Source organism: Colobus angolensis, unplaced genomic scaffold (genome assembly GCF_000951035.1).
Source record: "Colobus angolensis palliatus isolate OR3802 unplaced genomic scaffold, Cang.pa_1.0 Scaffold6, whole genome shotgun sequence".
Classification (NCBI taxonomy): Eukaryota; Metazoa; Chordata; class Mammalia; order Primates; family Cercopithecidae; genus Colobus; species Colobus angolensis.
Genome location: NW_012119598.1, coordinates 4,574,318 through 4,597,907, shown reverse-complemented (window position 1 = coordinate 4,597,907; position 23,590 = coordinate 4,574,318). Strand labels below are relative to the sequence as shown.

Genomic DNA, 23,590 nt, shown 5'->3' with positions numbered 1-23,590 from the left:
CCCACTGTATGAGTCCGTTCTCACATTGCTATAAAGACATACCTGAGCCAGGGTGATTTATGAAGAAAAGAGGTTTAATTGACTCATGGTTCCACAGGCCGTACAGGAAGCATGGCTGGGGAGGCCCCTGAAAACTTTCAATCATGGCGGAAGGCGAAGGGAAAGGAGGCCAGGTCCTACATGGTGGGAGCAGGAGGAAGAGAGCGAAGCAGGAGGTGCTACACACTTTTAAACAACCAGATCTTGTGAGAACTCACTACCAAGAGAACAGCAAGGAGGAACTCTGCCCTCATGATCCAGTCATCTCCCACCAGGCCCCTCTTCCAATATTAGGAATTACAGTTTGACATGAGATTTGGGCGGGGACGCAAATCCAAACCTTTTCACCCAGCAAGTGTAACGTGGCTTGCGGGCCACTGGGTACAGAAGACGAGGATGTGAGGAAGTCCTGAGCAGCATCGCACACCAGCCCAGAGCAACCGAGGGTACTCACAGAGGCACCAAAACAGGCTGAGTTTGTTCGGTTTATGTTGTTTAAAGAAGAGAATGTCTAATTTTCAAGATTTTCATTAACATTGTTTTAAAAATTTGTATTCTGTCTCTATAAACATCAATTTCCTTCTGTGATTTCTGTGAAGCTGTGCTCTCTGGATTGTCTTCTGTGTTTATTTTGAGGAGGGAATGCAATAAGCATTTATCACATGCCAATTATGAGGCAGGAATGGTGCTGGGCACCAGCAAGACGCTCAAAGCTCTCAGACACCAGCGATCAAATCAGAATCACACTGTCAGTGCTTTGGTAGAAGCACCCAAAGGGACTTTGAGAGCAGAGGAGAGAGAATTCTCAATCAGGCTGGGGCATCTGGAATCTTCCAGAAGCTGCATTGTGGAGAGTGAGAGGTGTGTTGATTTGGGTTTTTTGATTACAGCACAGAATCTGGCTCTGGCCAACTCAGGCAAAATGGAACCACATTAGAATGAATCTATGAAGACAGACTCGGCAAAGGCAGGAGTCACAGCAAATCAAGGGATCTGGCCAGCAAGACTCACAGGTAACCCAGCTGGAGCTGCAGAGCTGGCTGAATGAGCTCCTCACACTTCGTTTCTTTCCTTATGTCACTTCAGTCACATTTCCAAATCCTGAGATGAGGATCCAGGGGCCTGGGCTGAACGACACCCTTTTCCTTTGGCCAGGAGAGGACAGAGGGTGTTACTGACACCCCCACAGTGTTGCACAGGATGGTGGAGAGAAATGTTCCCTGAAGAATAAGGAGAAAGAGATGCTGATACTAAAACAAGAAATGATCAGTAAAGTGAAAATTAGTTAAGTGAGGAGGTAGAGAAGAACATTGCAATTTTACGGAAATACGGTTGCTTATATGATTGGAGCAAAAGCCCAGTGTCAGACAGTCACAAGAGTTAGCAAGATGAGTAGGCAGGGGTTGACCTCAAAGAACTTCCTGAGCCAGGCCACAGTCTGTACCCTCTCCTGACAGACGGGAGAACCACTGGGAGGTTTGAGGCAGGAAAGAGACATAATGAGATTTGCATTTTTAAAAGATCTCTGGCAGAGATGGAACTGGATGGGAGGAGGCTGAGCTACTGGAAGCCGCTTTAGGATCTAGGTGGTGAGTGAGGCGTTCAGGAAGGAGGTGGGGGCAGGAAAAGACTAAGAACTACTGAAGGGGAGAATCCTGGGACTTGCTGGCTGAAAGTGGAAAATGGATGGGGGAGGGCAGCCAAAGGATAAGGGGATTTCTGGCTTGATGGCTAAGGGTGTGTTAGAGGGGAGTGGTACCAGGTGAGCTCTTTTTTGGACACGTTGAGTCTGAGGTTCTTATGAGGCTTCCCAGGGTCTTAATAATCCAAATCCTACCCACTCCCAGTTATAAATAACAGCAAAAAATAAACAATATTATTCCCTCATTCATTTATTCATGACGCATTTAGTGGCCACCTATAATGTGCAGGTGTTGGGAATATAGCACATAACAATTTCTCTCTGTAAGGACTCACAATCCAGCACAGAGAAGTGAACACAGGAATACAGTATGATGATATTCTGCTACAGATAGTAAGAGACTGAAGTAAATTTCCTCTTTTGCTATGAGACTTAGGTGGAAAGAAAGAACAGAGATAATTTTAAATATTATGGCAGTCCTGAAGTCATTCTCTTGCATTCCCAAAACTGACATACTCAACTCTTCAAATGTCTTTCATTTTTACATTATGAAAACATAAACTTATCCCAAAAATTCTTCCTCCACAATTTCTTTCAGTTTGTTTCCACTGAATAAGTATGTTTATATTCACACGTGAAGATACGTTACACTGCTGAACACCAAGTAACTGAGGAGAGGTTGCAAATAGCTGGAGTAAACAGCAAATTGATTAAACCATACGTTGATAGAAAGCTCAGACGTTGCACAAACCCCGATCGCTCTCACGACCAACACCAGCGCAGCCCAGGGAGCGTATCTTAAATCGGCAATCTGGAAACTCTCCCGTGGCCACCTGTTCCCCTTGCTTTTCTCAGTCCCAGGCTCTGGACTTCATACTCACAGGCACACACACATCCCTGCAGACATCTGTTTTCAAGAAATGGTGGTGCCAAACTCCTCCTGGAAAATGTGCTGAGAAAATTCCTCTATCCATCAGCTGTGAAGAGCAGAAAGCAAAGGGGAGGGGAGGGCCCTTCCAGCTGCCCCGCGCTCTTGCCCGATGGATGGCTGTCGTCCACCTGAGGGCTCTCATTTCAATGACAGCTGCTAACATCGTCTAACGCTTCCCTGGTGTCTTGCTGTGACAGTTAATTTTGCGTGATAACTTGGTCAGGCTGCATTGTCCAAACATTTGGTCAAACGGTATTCGGGATGTTTCTGTGAGTTTTTTCAATGAGATTAACATTTAGATGAGTAGATGTTGAGTAAAGCAAATGACCCTTCATAATATGGGGGGCCTCATCCCAACAGTTGAAGGTCTTAATAGAACAGAGACCGACTTCGCCTGAGCAGAAAGGAATTCTGCCAGCAGCCAGCCTTTGAACTCCACCTGCAACTCTTCCTTGAGTCTCCGATGTGCCAGACCACCTTGCACAGTTTGGACTTGCCAAGCCTCCATGATTTTATGAGTCAGTTACTTAAATCTCTCTCTGTCTCTCTCTCTCTGTGTCTCTCTATCCTGTTGGTTCTCTTTCTCTAGAGAACTCTGACTCATATACTTGGCTCATCTTCAGCTGTGTTGCCCAGATGTTTTGCCCCCAAGACCTGCAGTCAGCCTCTAGGGCCTCAATCCCAGCATGGTTTCTGCACCTGCCATGCCGTGGTGTGGAAGGAAAGGGGAGAAGAAGGTGGGCTGCAATGGCACAACCGTGTTGGGCAGAAAACCCCATGCTCAGGCCTTATGTGAGCCTTTCTGCCCCCAATGCCCACCTCAACCCGTCTATGAGAAGGTGAGGCTTCCAATTGTGCTGCATTTAATTGGAAAGAATGGCAGAGCGAGACTGTACCAGAAAGTTCCCATTGAACCCTGGCCATCGACGCAGCCCTTATAAGGGGTCAAGAGCGTGCCAGCCCCTTGCTCCTCTGCGTTCATCAGCATTGGTTGAGTACACGCTGTGACTGACTGGTGCTGGTACAATGGGCACAGAGATTAATAAGACACAGTCACTGCCCCCAGGGAGCCAGAATTTCATGTCACTTTCCTTTTATTCTTCCACAAAACTGGAAACATCATCCAGACATTAGAATTTCAAGCTTTTTTTTAAAATCCTTTCAGAAACCACTTAAAGGGAAAACCTACTGATCACCAACTGAGGGCTGAATTTTCACAGCCCCTAACATCCAGGTGACTATACCCAGGGGCATAACGGAATTCAAGTGCTAAGGAACCACAGGCATTTAAAAGATAAATTTAGTAGCATTTTTAGGCACTGCTGTTAAGCTTGTCTGTTCTACTCCCTGATTTAGGGGCATAGCTTTTAGGTTCTTGACAGTGAGGCTACATCCATTACAGGTTAGATTCTTAAAAAGGGAGATGCATAAGAATTTATAGAGTTTTAAAATACATATATATATTTTAAAATTGTAGTCAAAATAGAGCACTCGGAGGGAATTACAGGTTTCCTTTGGAAGAGGTAAACATGCTTCAAAACTTTCCCAGGAGGCTGTGTAGTTGTATTCACATTGTCGTCACTAGGTGGCAGCAGAGGTACTTCTGTGACTTTCAACCATTGTCTTTGGAAGGGATGGGGGCGGGGAGGCAGCTGACTCAGACTTCACTTTGGTGTAGGTGAGTGTGGGGCTTTTCCTCTGGGCATCAACTGTCAAACCACCATAGTATCTATTAATGTCAAAATAAGCACCCCATAGTATAGAATTGATTTTAATACATCATTATTCATATGTGGCCAACAGGGAAATTTCCTAGATCTCAGATGCACTTTGTCCCCCTTGTGAGGCGTTTCCTTGGTGTTCCTGAATAGTAGAAATAATCTAGTTTTAAAACTGCTCCTTTTGTGAATGTGTGCTTTCATAGCTCCATGTCTCAGGCACCCCTAGATTATTCGCTTAGAATATTAAGTGAATAATATAGAATACCCCCAGGAGTATTCACTTCTCTGTTCTCAGGCTGCCTTGGTGCAGACAAATATATTGTCCCCAACTTCACGCCTTGTGCCCCAAGAGAAAAAATGCTCATCATCACTGGCCATCAGAGAAATGCAAATCAAAACCACAATGAGATACCATCTCACACCAGTTAGAATGGCGAGGACGTGGTGCTGGAGAGGACGTGGAGAAACAGGAACACTTTTACACTGTTGGTGGGACTGTAAACTAGTTCAACCATTGTGGAAGACAGTGTGGCGATTCCTCAAGGATCTAGAACTAGAAATACCATATGACCCAGCCATCCCATTACTGGGTATATACCCAAAGGATTATAAATCATGCTACTATAAAGACACATGCACACATATGTTTATTGCGGCACTATTCACAATAGCAAAGACTTGGAACCAACCCAAATGTCCATCAATGACAGACTGGATTAAGAAAATGTGGCACATATACACCATGGAATACTATGCAGCCATAAAAAAGGATGAGTTTGTGTCCTTTGTAGGGACATGGATGCAGCTAGAAACCATCATTCTGAGCAAACTATCGCAAGGACAGAAAACCAAACACCACATGTTCTCACTCATAGGTGGGAATTGAACAATGAGAACACTTGGACACAGGAAGGGGAACATCACACACCGGGGCCTGTTGTGAGGTGGGGGGAGGGGGAGGGATAGCATTAGGAGAGATACCTAATGTAAATGATGAGTTAATGGGTGCAGCACACCAACATGGCACATGTATACATATGTAACAAACCTGCACGTTGTGCACATGTACCCTAGAACTTAAAGTATAATAAAAAAGAAAAAAAAAGAAGTCGTACTAAAATAGTGCCTATGGAAACAGCAGAATTTGACTCTGTTCTCTGTGTCTGGAAATGAATGGATCAACCCCCAGTTAGGGATGCTGTAGAGATGTTTCCTGGATTGAGAAAGATGAATACTGAATTAGAAGGTGACCAAAGTTCCTTCTAATTCTAGGATTCCATTACTCATAAACACATGGCGACTACAATAAACCAGCACTCCACAGTACCTTCCAATGAGCCCGCTTTGGGGATACCCTCCTTAAGACATGTTCAGATCACACAGTAGCTACAGTTTATACCACTCAGCCTTGAGCTAGAAGAGCTGCTCCACCAGCCCCTTCCTCTGTTTTCTGCCCCTGCATGGGCCCTTCCTCCATGGTTTTTATCACTGCATGGTCTTACATTTACTTGTGTGCTTGTTGCATCAATGTCTACCTCCTATCCTTCACTGAAATCTGCAAAGGACAGAGACTAGGTCTGTCTGTGCTCAGCACTGTATCCCCCACACTGCACAGAGCAGGAGCATGATTGTGGAATGAATGACTGCATGCCAGTCCCCCTCGGGCCCATCACTTTTCAGGATGGAAACCACCTGCAGACTGGGCATCTTCATGTCCATTTCTCAGTTCAGTGAGCTGGTCCCGGCTTTCTGCAGCTCAACTTGGCACTCACAGGAGAGCTTGAGAACTCTAGAGAAGCAGGTGATTGGCCCTCTGAGTAAGGTTCCTTCCAGCAAAGTTTACACTGTTTGACCTGCCAGAACAAAGACTTGACTTGAACTGTTTCATTACATTGTAGCTCCAGTGTCTTGGGCTGCCCCTCCGATTCAGAAGAGACTTCTTTATGTCTGCAATAGACCCATATACCTCTCTATCTTTAATCAAAACCATCAGAACACTGCCACTTTTGTTCTGCTTCCAAAATTTCCAAAATGGGTGATTTTTTCCCCCAAAGGACTCACATATCAGTGTAGCCCTAGTGGGAAGCAGGACAGAGGGCACCTCCCAGGCATACCAGACAGCACAGAGGGAAAAGATGCCAACACAGAGCTAGAATGTGACCTGATGTGACCTAATATGACCCTTGACAGGTTCTTACTTCACATGTTGGCTTTAGTTTCTTCCTCTGTAAAAACAGAAGGTTTGCTCAGAGAGCATCTCAAGTCTCTTCCACTCCTGAAAATCTGTAATTATGCCTGGGTCATGTGGCTCAAGGGCAACCACCCCATCCCAGGTGAAGACATCCCATTTCTCGACACACTAGTTTGGGGCCTGCTTTAGTAGAATATTTCAATCCCCAAAGAAACTATAAAATGGTAGGAGCTTTTCCCTAGATTTCTAACCTTCTCCTTAACACATTATGGCTGAATCTCTTACAGATGTTTCTTGACAGATCATAGTGAAATCACTTCTCAAGAATGATCATCAAATGGAACTTTGTCATTTTTTTAATTTAACATTCACTATTTTGAGTTTCCTCAAGGATTTCCAAAGGCCTACATGATTATGGCACAATGGATAATTTTTCTGGGGCCCGATTTTAGTAGCAGATGCTACACTGAGCCGCTTAGCCAATCGATGGGCCTGCCCACCTCCAGTCTCCACTGGGAGAGGCAGTTTTCCTCTGCTTCCCTTAGCATGCTCAGCAACTGTCATGAAGTGATAAAAGTTTCACTTCTTTTATGAAAACAGCACCCAAACAGAGCCCAGTGTTTATGCTGGTGATGAAAGTTGAAAGAAAGTGAATAGTTGTAAGAAAACAACAGTTCTTCCAGAAAGTGGAAGTTTTAGCTAATTATGGCATGGTAGTAGCTGTAGTCTTTTAAGGGACAGAGAGTGTGTGGGAAATCCCTCAGTACTTTTTTCTCTCCTTTTTCTCCATTCTCTGGTGCCCCAACCCTCAGGCAAGCCCACAACAGGCTCGGTGCAGCAGTGCAAAAGGCCAGCAACAGGAATCCACAGGGGCTACAACTCTAAGGGAGAGAAACCTTGCTCTCAGTTCAGCAGAACTGCAGCTCCAAGAAGGTGGCACAAACACTGTTGCCTCTCTCTCTTCCTCTCTCTCCCGCCCTCTCTCTCCCCTCACTGCTGTAAGGCAGTCACAGAGGTGGGTAGTTACTGGCTGGACAACCATAAAATAAAGCCTCAGGGAACCAGAGGTGCTAAGGAGAGAGCAGAGAGAGGAATTTGGGAAAGCATACAGCATTACCTCCAGAGAAGTAAAAAAAAAAAATATATATATATATAAAATAAGAGTGTCTGGGAAAGGAACTCCATAAAGAGATTTATGAACTCCTGGCTAACCCCTGGCCTGAGCATATATAAATCTGATCCTAATTGGCATTCAAAAGACTTTGAGAACTGAGATTAAGAGACAGGTCTCCCCAGGTTCCAGTCTGACCTCTTGGGTAGGGGACACTCACAGGGGGCACCCACTTGGGAATGATCTGAGTAGCATTGAAAGGCTTTGAAAATTGAACTAACATTGGAATTGCAGCTCAGACAAGATGGGTTGAAATGTGAGGCCTGAACTTAACCAGGTCAAGCGCCTGCCAAAACAAAAATGTCAACATCTTCTGTAGGATTTAAACAAGACCTGAAGTCTTAAATATAATAATCAAAATGTTCAGGGTACACTCATATAGTATTCAGCATATAAAGAACCATGAAAACCTCAACATGTATGAGAAAAGTCAATCAGCAGATGCCAGTGCCATGACGACACCAACGTTGGAAGCACCCGACAAAATTTTTAAAACGCTTGTATGAGCAATCTCGAAGACTCTTGAAGCAAAAGCAAAAATACAAGGTATCATTAAAGAAACAGAAGACATGCAGGACAAAAATTAGAAATTTTAGAGTTGAAAGTATAATAACCAATATTTTTTTAAAAATCACACATTAGATGGGTTCAGTACCACAAAGGATGTGACAGAGGAAACAGTGAACTTGAAGATACATCAAAAAAAGAGGGAAAAAGCGTTGAAAAAAATCTAGTAGAACTTCAGGTACACATAAAACAATAATAAAAGTTCTAATGTTTGTGTCGCTGGAGTTTTAGAGGACAACAGAAAGACTGCAGTGCTGAAAAAAAGTTTGAAAAAGCAATGGCTGAAGACTTCCCAAGTTTGGCAAAGGATATAACCTACGGATTTAAAAAGTTGACTGAACTTTAAACAGGATAAACACAAATAAAATTATGCACAGATGCGTCACAGTGAAATTTTTGAAAAATAAAAAGAATGAAAAAAGTTTTAAAGCAGCCACAGAAAAACAGTGCATTGCAAATAGAGGATTTTCAATTTGAATAACTATAGATTTTTCATCAAAAACTATGGAGACCACAAGGAAGCACAACAACATTTTAAAGTAGAGAAAGAAAGAAAGAGCTATAAACTCAGAATTCTGTGAAATAAATACATTCTTACATGAAGGAAAACTGAGAGAATTCATGACCAGTGTACCTACTTAAGAGATTTGCTAGATAAGTTTTTCAGGCTGAAAGGAAATGATCCAAGAAGAAATCTCAGAACTTCAGTAATAAAAGGGAACAACAGAAATGGTAAGTATCTGGGTAAATATAATAGACTGTTCTCTTTTTGAGTACTTTAAAACATATCTGATGTTTGAAAGCACAGGGTATAACATTGTCTGATGGAGTTTTCAATGTGTGCATGTGTAATACATAAAAGAGAAAGATAATGAAACCTAGTGGTAAGTTTTACACATTCCAATTAAAGTGATAACATGCTGATTATAAATTGCCATTAAAGTGTTAAAGTTTGTATTTTTTTAAATACCTAAAAAACCGCTAAAAATGTTATATGAAAAGATACAGTTAAAATCAAAATAAATTCAGATGGAATGCTAAAAACAAAAAAGTTCAAATAATACAAAAGGCAGGAAAGAGAAGACAGACAGGAAGAAAACACAAATAATAAAATGGAAGACCTAAATTCAAACATATGATAATTACATTAAATGTAAATGGTCTAAACAATATCTAGTTTTTACCTCAACTTTGATCCCCATTTAGGGAATCCTAACTAAAAGGTTTTGGAGACTTCCAGAAACCACTGGACCATACTTTTAGAATCACTGCATTTGAATTTTTTATCATTTAAAAATAACTAAAAGTGTTGAAAATGGTTGCCTCTGGAGAGTTGGCATTGTGATGGCTTTAGGGAGAGGTCGCAAAAGGAACTAATTTTTTGTTTAATCTACATGATCTGACACAGGTTGCAATACATAAGTTAATGTCTTTTACTACCATACAGTTTTCAACTATTTCTCTAGGATGGTGGTGGGCACCTGTAATCTGAGCTACTTGGGAGGCTGAGGCAGGAGAATCACTTGAACCCATGAGGTGGAGGTTGCAACGAGCCAAGATCGTGCCATTGCACTCCAGCCTGAGAAACAAGAGTGAAACTCTATCTAAAAGAAAAAAGAAAAAAAAAAACAGACTTACTCTGCACTAGAAACCAAATAAATCTAACAGATATTTACAGAACATTTCATCAAACAAGCCAAGATCGTGCCATTGCACTCCAGCCTGAGAAACAAGAGTGAAACTCTATCTAAAAGAAAAAAGAAAAAAAAAATCAGACTTACTCTGCACTAGAAACCAAATAAATCTAACAGATATTTACAGAACATTTCATCAAACAGCTACAGAATACACATTCTTTTTCTCAGTACACAGATCATTTTCAAGGATAGACCATATATTAGGTCACAAAACACGTTTTAAAACATTCAAAAAATTGAAATCATGTCAAGCATCTTATCTGACCACAAAGGAAAAAACCTGGAAATTAATAACAAGAGGAATTTTGGAAACCATACAAAAACATGGAAATGCAACAATATGCTCCTGAATGGACAGTGGGTTAATGAAGAAATTAAAAAGGAAACTGAAAAATGTCTTGAAACAAATGATAATGGAAACACAACATACCAAAACCTATTGGATACAGCAAGAGCAGTATTAAGGGGGCAGTTTATAGACATAAGTGCCTACATCAAAAAAGAGGAAAAACTTCAAATAATCTAATGATGCATCCTGAAGAATTAGAAAATTAAGAGCAAACCACATCCAAAATTGGTAGAAAAGAAGTAATAAAGATTAGAGTAGAAATAAAGAAAACAATACGAAAGATCAATGAAACAAAAAGTTGGGCTTTTGAAAAGTTAAACAAAATTGACAAACCTTTAGCCAAACTAAGAAAAAAGAGAGATGATGCAAATTAATAAAATCAGAAATGAAAAAGGAGACAACACAAATGATACTGCAGAAATTCAAAGGATCATTAGTAGCTACTATGAGCAACTATATGCCAGTAAATTGGAAAGTCCAAAAGAAATGGACATACTCCCAGATACATACAACCTACCAAGACTGAACCAGGAAGAAGCCTAAAACATGAACAGACCAATAACAAGTAACAAGATTGAAGCCATAATAAAAAGTGTTCCAGTCAAGAAAAGCCTGGAACTCACAGCTTCACTGCTGAATTCTACCAAATATTTAAAGAACTAATACCAATCTTACTCAAACTCTTTCAAAAATAGAGGAGCAGGGAATACCTCCAAGCTCATTCTACGAAGGCAGCATTGCCCTGATACCAAAACCAGACAAAGACACATCAAAAAAAAAGAAAACTACAGGCCAATAGCTCTGATTAGTATTGATGCAAAAATTCTCAAAAAAATACTAGCAAACCAAATTCAACAATAGATTAGAAATATCACTTATCGTGGACAAGTAAGATTTACCCTTGGGATGCAAAAATGGTCCAACATATGCAAATCAATCTGATACATCATATCAACAGAGTGAAAGATAAAAACAATGACCACTCCAACTGATGCTGAAAAAACAACTGATAAAATTCAACATCCCTTCATGATAAAAAAAAAACAAAACCTCCAAAAACTGGGTATTGAAGGAACATACTTCAACTGTAATAAAGTCATATATGTCATACACACGCTAGTGTCATTCTGAATGGGAGAAAAAATAAAAGCCTTTCCTCTAAGATCTGGAACACGACAAGGATGCCCACTTTCATCACTGTTATTTGACATTGTACTGGAAGTCCTAGCTAGACCAATCAGACAAGAGAAATAAGTAAGAGGCATCCAAATTGGAATGGAAGAAGTCAAATTATCCATGTTTGGAGGTGATATGATCTTGTATTTGGAAAATCCTAAAGACTCCATACACAAAAAAACTATTAGAACTGATAAACAAATTCAACAAAGTTGCAGGATATAAAATTGACGTACAAAAATCAGTACCATATCTATATCCCCCACTATGAACAATGTGAAAATTTAAAAAGTAATACCATTTACAATAGCTACAAATAAAAGTAAATACCTAGGAATTAAAAAAAGAACTGAAAGATCTCTACAATAAAAACCAAAAAACACTGATGAAAGAAACTGAAAAAGGCACCAAAACAATGAAAAGCCAATCCATGTTCATGGACTGGAAGAATCAATATTGTTAAAATGTCCATACTACCAAAGCGATCTACAGATCCCATGCAATGCCTATCAAAATACCAATAACATTCTTTACAGAAATAGAAAAAAAAAATCCTAAAATGTATATGGAACCACAAAAGCCAAAGTTATCCTGAGAAAAAAGAATAGCCAAAGCTATGCTGAGAAAAAAGAACAAAACTGGAGGAATCACATTACCTGACTTCAAATTACACTACACAGCTATAGCAACCAAAATAGCATGGTACTCGCACAAAAACAGACACATAGACCAATGGAACAGAATAGAGAGCCCAGAAACAAACCCATTCATCTACAGTGAGCTCACTTTTAATAAAATGGAGATCATTATGTCAGGTAAAAGAAGCCAGGCACAGAAAGACAAACACCACATGTTCTCACTTATTTCTGGGAGCTAAAAAATCAAAACAACTGAACTCATGGATACAGAGAGTAGAAGGATGGTTACCAGCGGCTGGGAAGGGTAGTAGGTGGCTGACAGGGAGGTGGGGATGGTTACTGGGTACAAAAGCAAGTCCTTAGAAAGAATGAATAAGACCTACTATTGACAGCACAACAGAGTGACTACAGTCAACAATAACTTAATTGTACATTTTAAAATAACTAAGAGTGTAACTGGATTGTTCATAGCATAAAGGATAAATGCCTGAAGGGCTGAATACCCCATTCCCCATGATGTGATTATTTCACTTTGCATGCCTGTATCAAAATATCTCATGTACCCCATAAACATATACACCTACTATACACCCAGAAAAATTAAAAATAATTTTAAAAATAAGTATCGGATTGCCGGGCACAGTGGCTCATGCCTGTAATCCCAGTACTTTGGGAGGCTGAGGTGGGCAGATCACGAGGTCAGGAGATCGAGACCATCCTGGCTAACATGGTGAAACCCCATGTCTACTAAAAATACAAAAAATTAGCCGAGTGTGGTAGCACGCACCTGTAGTCCCAGCTACTCGGGAGGCTGAGGCAGGAGAATCACTTGAACTAGGGAGGCGGAGGTTGCAGTGAGCTGAGATCACGCCACTGCATTCCAGACAGAGCGAGACTCCGTCTCAAAAAATAATAATAATAATAAACAAATAAATAAATGTATTGGCAAGTTTGTGAAGAAATTAGACCTTTTGTGCACTGTTGGTAGGAATGACGCAGCCATTAAGGAAAACATTATGACAGGTCTTCAAAAAATTAATAATAGGTTTACCATATAATTCAGCAACTCCATTTTTGAGTATATACTTCCCGAAATGGAAAACTAGGAGTCAAAGAAGTATTTGTACACCTATATTCATAGCAGCATTTTCCACAATAGTCAAAATGTGCAATCAACCCAAGTGTGTCCATCAGCAGATGAATCGACAAAATGTGGTGTATATACATATATATGTAATCAAATATTATCTAGCCTTAAGAAGGACTGAAATTCTGATATGTGCTATGATACAAATGAACCTTGAAGACATGCTAAGTGAAATAAGCCAGTCACGAAAAGACAAATACTGTATGATTCTAGAATGGTTTAATATTAAGAAATATATTAGTTTTAGGCAAGGCATCAGTAAAAAACAGAATCTTTCCATGAATACCAAGAAAGTATTCAATAAAATCCATCATCCATTCCTGTTGAAAACTGTTCAAAAATTAGAACCAGAGTAATAATGCGTTAATATGAAATGGCTCTCTCTCCTAAACCAAAAAACCAACATCACATTTAAAACCCTAGAGGATATCCTCTATAACCATTACTAATTTATGTTTTGGAAATTGTAGCCAACACAAAAATACATAAAACAAATAAGAATTATATTTATAGTAAGAAAAAGAAAACATATCATTGTTCGTAGGCAATATTTCTAGTGATCTAAAAGTATATTCTACAGTTTACAGAGAACCCTTCTTTCTGTTCGTCTTCACTCCTCCCACCTTGATTCCAGTTCATCTTTTATCTGAACATTTATCACCCTTAAATACTCGTTCTTGCTTTAATCCATTTTAAAATATTGCAGCCTGTTTGGACTTTTAAAGACATCTTTCTGTAGACAGTTATCCAGGTGACCTTGAATCAACCCAGTTCTTCTACTTTTCTCACTTGTAGTTTTCAAGAATAAGTATAAAATGTGCTGGGAATGCAATGTCCTGAGATAGGGAGAGGCTGGCCACAACAGCCTGGGCTTTATGCCAGTTCCCCTCCAGAAACAGGATGTTCTTCGGTGCTTTGGTCCAGTGACCCCCAGGACTCCGGAGTGTAAAACACAGAGCGGGGTACTTTCTGGGATCCCTCACCTGCAGTGCAAGTGGAGGATGTACAGCCAAGACTCCATCTGCCTAGGGCAGCTTTCCTGAGCCTTGAGGGACCAGCTTACAATGGACCTTAGGCTTCGGTTGTTCCTGGCTACCTTTCTGTGAGTAACGAACCCACTTCGTGTAACCTGATGTGTGGGTGGGTGATAAGTTGATAACCAGTGTATAGTGAGCCTGCTTACACTTTCCACTTTAAATTCCCAGTAACTTCTCTTTGTTCTTAGAATGAAATCCAAACTCTGAACACACCCTATAAGGTTTTAAATGAGCTGGCCATTTTCTACATAATATTTAACAACTGCAATTATTTTATACATTTATCCACCTATTACTTTTGCCTTCCTCCACTGGAATGTGACCTCCACAGAAGCTAGGCATTTATGTGTCTGGTTCACCCCCATCTCCCTAGTGCCCAGGACAGTTCTGGTACATAGTAACCACTCAATAAGCACCTCTTGGAGACATAAAGGAATGAATTTCAATTCTGAGCATCTATAATTTATGAAATAAAGTAAAAATTTTTCTCTGGAAAGTTTCATGAGGAAAGGTTTTATCACAGCACTCGATAGCCAAACATTTCAACATGAAATTAATGAAAAGAAATGAAATTACCCTACCCACAACACAATGGAATATTTTCAAATGGGTTTGAGATCAGCAATTGCACTTAATATGAGTTTTTGAAAGTATGACAGCAACAGAAAAGTTGATCTTAGCTTCTGAAAGTTAATAAAGCTGAGTACAAAGTTTAAGAGATTACTGCCTAGAAATCCACAATTAATCAAATTAACTCCAGCTACCTTAAATAGATTTGTGGCCTCAGGCATATCTGCCATTATTTTATTTAAGTTAGGAAGGAATTTATTGCATTTCAGTAAGCAGGGTCAGTGACAGAAAAGCTGAAACATCCATGGATCATCTCATGTTTTTACCCACTATTTCTTTTGAATGAGTAAGTAGATGTTGTCAATTTACTGCTCCTATAGTTTGATACGGTTTGGTTGCCCCCTCCAAATCTCATGTTGAAATGTGATCCTCAGTGTTAAAAGGGGGGCCTAATGGGAGGTGTATGGATCTTGGGGGCAGACTCTTCACGAAGAGACGGAGGATGGGGGTAGTAGGTATCAGTGAGTTCTTACTCTGTTAGCTCCCAAGATAACTGGACATTAAAAACAGCGTGGCACCTCCCACCTCTCTCTCGATTTCCCTCTTGGAAGTGATCTCTGCACAAGTCAGCTCCCCTTTCCCTTTCACCAGGAATGGAAGCAGCCTGAGCTGCTCACCAGAAGCAGATGCTGGTGCCATGCTTCTTGTATAGCCTGCAGAACCATGAGCCAAATAAACCTCTTTTCTTTATAAACTACCAGCTACATGTATTCTTTTACAGCAACAAAAACAGACTGCAACACCAACCTTGCTAAATGCTGCCAATACCTTAATGAAGTAAGTGATCACAGCAGATAAATGGCAGATCATTTTACATAATCATGATATATTATTTGTCTTAATCTCACGTGATTAATAGCAGCACTAATATATTAATTCCATCTGGCCTGGGTACCTGTGGAGTCACTGTAAGGCATATAATTAGATTTATAAGGGCTGCCTGCAATTATAATTTGGCTTAAAACATTTGGAGGTATGAAATGTGCACTACATTTCTACTCCATGAAATTCTACAGATGCTTTAGAATGAAAACAGTTATTCAAGACAATAATCACATTGTATTATTATAATGAAGTGTTACATTGGCTGAATTGAACCTGTGATTTTTCTGCAATTTTTCTATTAATGAAAGCACTGACAACAATTTAATTCAGCTTGCCTAGCATGATCAAAGATACTGTTGAGGGAGAGGAATCAGCAAGGATCCTAGCCTAGCTGGGGACTCAAGACATGACTTTGACATGATATTGTCAATTGCAGGCCACAGCAGTGAGGGTGGGGAAGTCCAATGGACAAGTGGAGTCCCAAAACAGGTTCACTGGAGGCATAAAAAAATGCAAGGGGTCAAGTGCAAGAGACCAAATGCATAGGGGTCAATAATTTAAAGCAGTCATTATGACCTTCCTCTATGAGGTGAATGTAAGCACTTCCAAATATAAAAGAAAGACATGAGTAGTCAGCAAAGAAAGAGAAACTATTTTTTAAAAAGCCAAATAGAAATTTGAGAATTGAAAAACAGAATACCTGAAATTTAAAAATGCACTAAGTGGGCTCAATAACAGAATTGAAATGAGAGAGAATAATGTCGGTGAATTTAAAGATAGATCAGTAAAAATTACCTTTCTGTAAAACAAAGAGAAAAAGGATTAAAAGTAGGTAAATAGCCACAGGAACTTGTGGGACAATCCCAATATCACTGGAGTCCCTGAACAAGATATGAAAGATATCAGGACAGACAAAACATTTGACGAAACAATGAACAGAAATTCCTCAAATATGGCAAAAGGCATAAATGCATAGATTCAAGAAGTCTAGAAAAACCAAACAAAATAAACTCAAAGAAAACCATGCTAACACACATCAAAATTAAACTGCTGAAAACCAGAGATAAATATCTAGAAAGCAGCCATAGCAAAATGATACATTTTGCATAGGAGAGCAACAACTCAAATACTAGTGAATACTAACGATTCCTCATCAGAAACCATAAAGGCAGTGGAGTAAAATCTTTAAAATGCTAAAAGAAAAAAAAATGTCAACTCAGAATTCTATATCCAATGAAAATATCCTTCAAGAATGAATGTAAAATAAGGATATTCTCAGATGAAGGAAAACAAAGAGAATTCATTGCCAATGTATCTAAGAAAAATTCCTAAAGGAAGCTAATGTGGAAGAAAAATGTTCCTAGAAGAAAACCTGAAACTTCAGGAATGAATAAAAAACAGTAGAAATCATAAATATCTAGTTAAATAATACTTTTCTTTTTTAAGTTATTGAAACTATGACGTTTGAAAGCAAAAATTGTAACACTGTTTGGGAGGGTGTCAATGTATCCAAATGTAATACAGATGACAACTACAACGTAAACAGGGAGGGTAAAGAAACCTATATGGTTGCCAGTCTTCAACATTTTACTTGAAGTTGTTAAATGTTAAATCCAGATAAACTATATATATGTATGTATGTGCATATATATAAACAGTCATCAGTTTATATCCACCTAACAACAGAGCTCCAAAATGCATGAAGCAAAAACTGATTGAACTGAACACAGAAATAGTCACATTTACAATTACATATGGCGACATCAACATTCCTCTCTCAGTAATTTATGGAACAAGGAGACACAAAATCAGTAAGTGACAATGAATGATAGGATGCACACTCTTGTGACGACACATGGAATGTTCACCACGATAGGCCACATACTACTGGATATAAAACTACTTTAACAAATTTAAGAGAATTGAATTCATACAAAGAATGTTCTTGGAATACAGTTGAATTAAACTAGAAATAAGAGAAAGATCATGAAAAATCCCCAAATACGGCCGGGCATGGTGGCTCACACCTGTAATCCCAGCACTTTGGGAGGCCAAGGTGGGCGGATTACAAGGTCAGGAGTTTGAGACCAGCCTGGCTAACACAGTGAAACCCCATCTCTACTAAAAATACAAAAAATTAGCTGGGCATGGTGGTGGGCACCTGTAGTCCCAGCGACTTGGGAGGCTGAGGCAGGACAATGGCTTGAACTCAGGAGGCGGAGGCTGCAGTGAGCCGAGATCGCTCCACTGCACTCTAGCCTGGGTGACAGTGTGAGACTCTGTTTCATAAAAAAAAAAAAAAAAAAAAATCCCCAAATACTTAAAAATATCTTACCTTTCCTCCCTTCAGGAAGGACACCTGAGGCACATGTTCTTCACTAGCGCCCAGGATACTACAGTAGAATTGAGTGTCAGTTGTCCACAGAGGTAACTTGCTTGATGATTTTACCCTTTAATGCCTGCCTTTCCTTGCCTCTTTTAATTCTCTACTCTTCCACCAAGGTTTCCTGGAATCATTCCCCAAATAAACTCCTCTCTTGGGGTCTGCTTCTGGGAGACCCTAACTTAAGACAGCTGCATATACAGTTAATTCTCATTATTCATGATAATTAGATTTTCTAAAGTCATAGCAAAGACTGAGTAAGTCAATACTGAACCATTGTTTCTAGGTGTAATACAGGATTAGTTTCCTTTGAGTCTCTGGTTACATTTTCATCAACCAGTCAATACATAAGCTTATCTGATGTGTGTTTCTGTTGAAAGACACATCATTTAAAAAATATATATATATACACACATATATATATACACACATACACACATATACATATAGTTGATTCAATAATACTGAATTTGCTAACAGCATTATAAACTCAGGCCTGAATGAAGTCTATCTCACATTTTTCTCTATGAGGCACATCACAGCCTTATTGCTTTTATACTAGATAGCAATTCAGCATTAAGCCTGCAGGCCATTTTAAACAGCAAATCGCAAAAAAAAAAAAAGCACAATAATATGAAAAGATGTGGCACTAAGTAAATCCCAACAAGGATATTTGTTTACAGTATGACAGTTGAAAGAAGAAGGCAGAAGGTCACCTTGTTTGACCTCAGCCGTGAATATGTGCTTCAGGCAAGTCAAATTTGCCAACACTCCGGACATGTTGCAAATGCCCCATGAGTATTGATTTAAAGTTTACAAATAGGCCGGGTGCAGTGGCTCACACCTGTAATCCCAGCACTTTGGGAGGCCGAGGCAGGTGGATCACCTGAGGTCAGGAGTTCGAGACCAGCCTGGCCAACATCGTGAAATTCCATCTCTACTAAAAATACAAAAAAATTCGGTGCATGCCTGTAGTCCCAACTACTCCAGAGGCTGAGGCTAGAGAATCACTTGAACCCAGAAGGCGGAGGCTGCAGTGAGCCGAGATCATGCCACCACGCTCCAACCTGGGAGAGAGAGCAAGACTCTGTCTCAAAGAAAAAAAAAAGATAAATAAAAAATAAAGTTTACAAATAAATTTTAGCAAGTAGGCAAATTCTCAAATACACAAACTGCAAAAATAAAAAATAAGGATTGACTATGTTTTTCTAACCTTATTTGAAGTCAAGCTGGTGATTTGTGGATGAAAGTTTAAATTTACTTCTTTCTTATATGGAATGGAGAAAGCAGGGGCACCTTTGCTGAGTCAATAAGGACACCATCTGTGTCTATGAACCAGGGATGCCATTCTTGAACATTCTTCTCAGCCCTTAAATGCATGTAAATTATATAACATTGTGCTGAATACATATAATTGTCTTTGTGGCTCTCTGTGGTTGACTAAATTGTAGGTATTGTTCTTCTCCTTATGCATTCATTAGGACAGGTAAATTTATTTAAACTGTGGTGTAAACAAGAAAAAAAATGTAACGACTCCAGAAAAAAACAGCCATTTCTTACACAGTGTATCTATCAGTTCCAATCATTTTCAGAGGGAGAGTCCTCCAAAAATGACTTTTTTTGCTACAGAAGGATAGTTGAAAAGTAATCCTCAAATACAAGGTCAGGTTAATGCTTGTGCAACATACAGAAAGAGTGGAGAAAAGAGTCTTGGATGAATGAACAAATCACGCAGGTGTAAAGCTCTCAGACAGAGGTGATAAAATGAGTCAAACGTTTACTTTTGAAATGACTTTCTTCTCTAAATTATAACGATGGGAAATAAGAAAAATGCCCCAAAGCAGGTAATATTGCAGCATATTATTTTTAATATCTCTAACATAAAAGGTTGTGTAGGAAGGCGATACAAAGCCTAGCTAGGAAGAAGAAAAGAGGATTAATTTTGCAAAGGAAGCACAATAATGCCACAGGTTTAATTTTTCTCAAGCTGTCACCCAACTAAAGCAGGAAACAATTATGATGCAGAACGTCGAACATGGACTAATCATTTTAACGACTAATGGAAAAAGCTATAATAGATTTTTCACCCAGAAATTTATAGAGTTAAATATCACCATAGTTTCCTTCGTACCACTTTTCCCAGTTCATTTCGGCACAGGAACTTGGCAATAGTCAAAGTCCTTTGCTTTAGCTACCACCCACTGAAAGAGCAACATTTCAAACCACAAAAACACTCATGTTAACACCTTCTGACAACTTAATAAAAAGGTAGCAACTGACTCACGACTTATTATCAAATGTGGAAAGGCACGCTCTAGAAGGAAACTTTCAACAGCTCATCCATCATCCAACAAACCTTCACAGAGTGTTTCTGTCAAGTAGTGTGTCCGGAAATGAGAAATGGGGTTGAATATAGGGTAGAATTCTTCCCAGGATATGCCCCTTGTAATAAAACAGATTACTAATCAGACATAAAACACAGTGACATACGGGCCAGAAGAAACACCCAGGAGACTGCAGGAGCTCAGAAGAGAAGTAACCAGTGGGTGGGTCAGAGGAGATTCCTGGATATGCCAGTGCCTGGAACGAGAGAACCTGGAAACTCAGAGAAACTGGGCATCCCAAGTTCACCTGAAATGGGAAGTTAACGTGTGGACTGGAAAGAGGTGCCTGAGAAGGTAGGCAAGGGAAATCTTGTGGGCCTTATTTGCCAGTGCTAAGCAGCCTGCGTTTGTTTAGCAGGCAAAGGGGCTCACTAAGAGATGTTCAGTCTTGGGGAGAGACTGGGGAGAATCGTGTGGGGTGTAAGATTTAAAATTTAGGGAGACCAGCCAGGAAGCAGGGAGAGAATGGATTGCAGAGGTGGTACTAAATTAGCAACACTGGGAAGTGGCTGCTACAGGAATCCAGGTAACAGTAATCTCAACATCAATGAGGGCATGAATTAAGACCATGTAGAGGGATATGAGATGAGGGGGGGAAATTAAAAAAATATATTTAGGAGACAGAATCACTAGTATTTGGTGAATGATAGATGTGAGGCGTCAGTGAGGTAAGGGAATCAAAGACTCTTCCAGATTTCTAGCTTGCCCTGTTAATTGGACAGTGTGTATCAGAATAGTTCCTCAAGACTGAATGCGACAGACTTTGTATATGCTGTAATAACAGTATCTGATAATGCAAATATTGGAAATAAAAATAAAAATGATCATGACTGACAGAGTCATCATGTAACGTTCTACTCCGATATAATCTACTCTGTGATCTCAAAAAAGAAACATCGCACTGCCACTGAGCGCAACACTGTGAGGTTGATACCCTGACCCCAAAGATTCATTGTAGCCGGAACAACATCTCCTGGGCACCTGCTAAGAGACTCTGAGATTCTCTGAACCCAAAGAACATCAACAGCCCTCCTAGGCAGCATCAGTCCCCTGTAATTCTACCACTTTAAGGCCACCGCCATGTTTCGGTTTTTTTCCCTATACACAAGTTAGACAGGATCTAACCAGACTGGAGGACCCCCTCCCCAAGGTTTTCATAAGCTCCAGAGGAAGCTGGTTATATAACAGGGTGAAGATTAGCGCTCTAGAGAGGTCTTGACTGAGCTTCTGCCTTTCGTACTCTTATCCAGAAGCATTATACCCTGAAGATATATCTGGAGTCCAGGATTTCACTGAGAACTGGATAGCTGGGCATGGCAACTGTATCTTCAGTGGCTCTCTGCTTGCGCTCAGCACGGAATCCAAACTCCTTAGCACAGATACAAAGATCTTCAAGCTCAGGTGGAGCATCTACCCAAATCACAATGATTCCCTTTTGCTGCAACTGACCCTCCCACCCACAGGGCCATGGCAGCCATGTTTACAAGGCATAGTCTGGAGACCTCTTAACAGTTTAGTAAACCAAACATGGACCCAAGATGACCCTCTGCCAGGAATGTCTGTCTCTTCAACCATCTCCTTTCTCTCAATGCTGGATATAATGGGACTTTAGTAAATGACAGCTGCTGGAGGTGCAAACGATTTACCCAACAGGAAAAACATCCCTCCCGAGGTCATGGTTTTATTGCTCTGTAGGATACTAACCAGTTTTGTTTCTAACTTTGCAATCTATTCCAGCATTCTTTTTTTTTACATTGACTATATTAACTAGTCTTTTAACTTCTTCTTTAGCACCTTGTTGGTTCCCTAATTAATGAGCTAAGTAAATCTTTGACACATGCTCTTTCTAAATTTTTAAAATTATACTTCGAAAAAGATAAGCTAATTTCCCACACCCTACTCTTTTCTGTGGTAGGTATATGAGAGTAGTTTGCTTGTATTGCAAAAGGTTTCACTATCTAAATATGCTTACCAGTACGAGATTTTAAAAATATTTTCACGACAGCCGTTTCATCTTCTGGAAATGAATGAGTCTTGTATTATCTGCAATATCTGATTACTGCATTTCCATTACCTCTGAGGGTCACCTAACAGCCTTGGAGAGAGTCAAGGTCTCTGAGAGAGGCAGCTCTGCCTACCAGCTACCACTCTGTAATATGTGGAGAGGCCAGGTGTGGTGGCTCACGTCTGTAATCCCAACAGTTTGGGAGGCCGAGGTGGGTGAATCACCTGAGGTCAGGAGTTTGAGACCAGTCTGACCAACAAGGTGAAACCCCATCTCTACTAAGTACAAAAAGTTAGCCAGGCCTGGTGGCGCATGCCTGTAATCCCAGCTACTTGGGAGGCTGAGGCAGGAGAATCACTTGAACCCGGGAGGTGGAGGTTGCAGTGAGCCATTGCACTCCAACTTGGGCAACAAGAGCGAAACTCTGTCTCCAAAAAAAAAAAAAAAAATTCTGGAGAAAGGCTTTGGGATAAGCCCAAATTGTTCTATTTGACTTTCGGTGTTGCCCCACCTACACTATTACCCAGGCCTACCTGATGAAACGTAGTGCTAAAGTTACTTGAGACTTGGATTCTGCCCACCTGCAAGCCTCATGTCTTTGGGGAATTCACCTGGTTAATCTTTCTGGGTCTCAGTTCCCACATCAGCTCAACAGGGCAATATCGTTTTCCTTACAGGGTTGTCAAAAGACTTCCTGGCTCACTATAGGTAGTCCACAAGTGTCAGCTACCTAACACTAAAACGCCTAGGCATGCTTGGATAGGACAACTTGGGCACAGAATTTAGAGGGGTGGTGTTGTTTTGTTTTGTTCTGTTTTGTTTTTTGGTTCTCTGGGAACTGGACAAGGTGACACAGCCAAGGCCCTTCCAACTCTTAAGAATTCTTCCCCAAAGAAAATACTTTGCATATGCCTCAGCAGAAGTCAAAAATATCCACGAACTCTTAGCTGACACTAACAAGTTGGGTACTCCAAAACTCACTTCTGATCCTCAGGTGTCCTACCAGGTCTGCAAACCTTCGATGTGGGGGTGCATGACCTAGCTGCTCTCAAGCATA

General features: G+C 40.2%; 1 protein-coding gene and 1 long non-coding RNA gene across 2 annotated transcripts in view; one reads left to right on the top strand and one right to left on the bottom strand.

The window, feature by feature from the left end:
* ECI2 (enoyl-CoA delta isomerase 2) overlaps window positions 1-23,590 on the top strand; it is a 46,765-nt gene that overhangs the window by 2,676 nt on the left and 20,499 nt on the right. The window lies entirely within an intron of this gene.
* LOC105526589 overlaps window positions 15,079-23,590 on the bottom strand; it is a 9,648-nt gene continuing 1,136 nt past the window's right edge. The window contains exon 2 of the long non-coding RNA XR_001004099.1: window positions 15,079-15,589. This is a non-coding gene — a long non-coding RNA (uncharacterized LOC105526589). The remainder of the gene's footprint in view (window positions 15,590-23,590) is intronic.